The sequence below is a fragment of the Cicer arietinum genome, chromosome 8 (assembly GCF_000331145.2).
Source record: "Cicer arietinum cultivar CDC Frontier isolate Library 1 chromosome 8, Cicar.CDCFrontier_v2.0, whole genome shotgun sequence".
In the NCBI taxonomy this organism is placed as follows: Eukaryota; Viridiplantae; Streptophyta; class Magnoliopsida; order Fabales; family Fabaceae; genus Cicer; species Cicer arietinum.
In genome coordinates, this window is record NC_021167.2 from 22,547,473 (window position 1) to 22,549,977 (window position 2,505).

The 2,505-nt window shown below is 28.8% G+C and overlaps 1 pseudogene; it reads left to right on the forward strand.

Annotated features, from left to right (window-relative positions):
* Positions 1-1,922: 1,922 nt before the first annotated feature.
* The window catches only part of LOC101513903 (pectinesterase inhibitor-like), a 27,548-nt pseudogene continuing 26,965 nt past the window's right edge, over positions 1,923-2,505 (forward strand).

The following is a 2,505-nucleotide window of genomic DNA, read 5'->3' on the forward strand; positions in this document are numbered from 1 at the left end:
CCATAAAAAGCTAAAAAGCACTTTTCATTTCAAATAATTAATTTACAGCGTTTAAAAAAAAAAGACACATTTTAGTTTACAGCGCTTTTTTTAAAAAGCGCTGTAAAATGTTGTTCTAAAGCGCTTTAATGGTGCACCTTTTACAGCGCATTCGTGAGAAAGCGCTGTAACGCTTTCTAAAAAAAATGCCATAAAAAGCTAAAAAGCGCTTTTCATTTCAAATAAATAATTTACAGCGTTTAAAAAAAAAACACACATTTTACAGCGCTTTTTTTAAAAAGCGCTGTAAAATGTTGTTGTAAAGCGCTTTAATGGTGTACATTTTACAACGCTTTTGTGAGAAAGCGCTGTAAAATGTACAACAAAAGCGCTGTTAAATGCACACCCATAATATGAAATTATGGGTGGGCATTTTACAGCGCTTTTTAGAGAAAGCGCTGTAAAATGAAGTCCCATAATATTAAATTATGGGTCTGTATTTTACAGCGCTTTTTTGCGAAAAGCGCTGTAAAATGCAGATCCATAATTTCATATTATGGGTGTGCATTTTACAACGCTTGTGTTAAAAAGCGCTCTAAAAGCAGACCCATAACTCATATAACGGGGTGCATGTTACAACGCTTTTCTGAAGAAGCGCTGTAAAATGTGCATAACAAGCGCGCGTTATATTTACATGTTTTATAGCGCTTTTTTAAAAGCGCTGTTGTATCATTTACAGCGCTCGATTCCACAGCGCTTGTTTTTTTGAAAAAGCGCTGTAAATGGATTAAAAAAAGCGCTGTAAAATGCAGTTTTTCGCGTAGTGGATTATGCATTTGTTTGTTTCATACATATTAAAAAAGTATGATAAAAAGTATGATAAAAAAGTAAGGGAAACTAATAGTTACAATTTTTTTATCACAAGTTTTTTTTTTTTTTTTTGTTGGCAAATGTGAAAATTAACGTGGAATAAGGAGGGAGCAGTGATGCATGACATGATGTTGTGGTCTTTTTTGACTTAAATACATTTTTTGGTGTTGCTATTTTGTCAAAAATAAATTTTTAATCTCTTATTATTAAAGTTAGTATTTTAGTCTCCTTATTAATTAATTATTAGAATATTTTTTTACTTTTACGATTTTTTATTAAATGGCGCTCTCGATAATTACGTGATACTTGTGATTTTGATTAAATAATTTTCATGTCATTACTATTGTAAATAATTTTATTATTTATTTTATTTATATATTAAAATATTAAAAATAAATATTTTAGACTTGTATATAGTTATAAATATTATTTTCTTACTTATTTTATATAAATATTTTATATTATAATTGTAAATATTTAATAAAATTAACTATAGCAATAATACATAGAAAATATTTTATCTAACTCACAAATATCAACTACATATTATGTCATTAATAAGAGTATTTCATACAAAATGGTGGAAAAAAATTTCAAAAGTTAGATAGTAGAAAACAAAAAACTAATTTTAAAAATGAAGATTTTAAACTAGTCAAAGAAACTCAAGATCATTTAATTTTTTTAATTAAATGATGGTTAATAATTGTGTTATGAAATCGTGGCAGCACTAAGTTTAGGGGAGGTACTTTGACCATCCTAGTATTTCACTCATATTTGAAGATTACTAAATCACATGGTTACAATGTTTTTATAAAACTTGGTGTAATTTAATTGTATGCTCAATATACATACAAAATTGGATTGGAAAAGAACAAGAATGTAAAGGACTCAAATAAATGTTTCATTCTTTTTTCAATTAGAACGTAGAAAACATCAAAACAAATCACAAATTTTGAATAATTTCACCGGCCAAACTAACCTTAAATACTAGAAATCTAGTGACAACATTGGTCATTCATTTGTTGTCAAAACAAAAACAAAAAAAACCTTGATTTCTAGTCCCACAAGTGAAAATGAAGAAAATTTCAATTTGTGTCTCTTTTTTATTTCTCAACATTCTTCATGTGTCTTGTTCACTTGTTCCACAAAATAATGATTTAGTGGACCAAGTATGCAGAAAGACACCTAATTATAATTTATGCATTTCCACACTACAATCCAATCCTCAAGCCCACAATACTGATACTAAGGGTATAGCCCTTATAATGGTGAATGACATTGTATTAAATGTTAACGACACATTGAAATTCACTGAAGGTCTTATAAAAAAATCCACTGACGTGGGTTTGCAGAAAAAATTGGATTTTTGTGCAGAGACATACATTCCATTGGTGAAATATGTTCTGCCACAAGCAGGTGATGCTGTAAACCAAAGTAGATTTAAGTATGCGAGTTACTCCATCTCTTATGCTGGAAAGGAAATTGGTTCTTGCAACAACAAATTCTCAGCCTCAACTACTTCACCCTTAAGTGATAGGAATGGCACTATACAAAAATTGTTTGATATTGCTTCTGCCATACTAAAACTTTTATAAAATGTTCTGATTTATTTTAATTTTCATTCAATAAATTTGATTTTGGATGCTTGAGTGAATT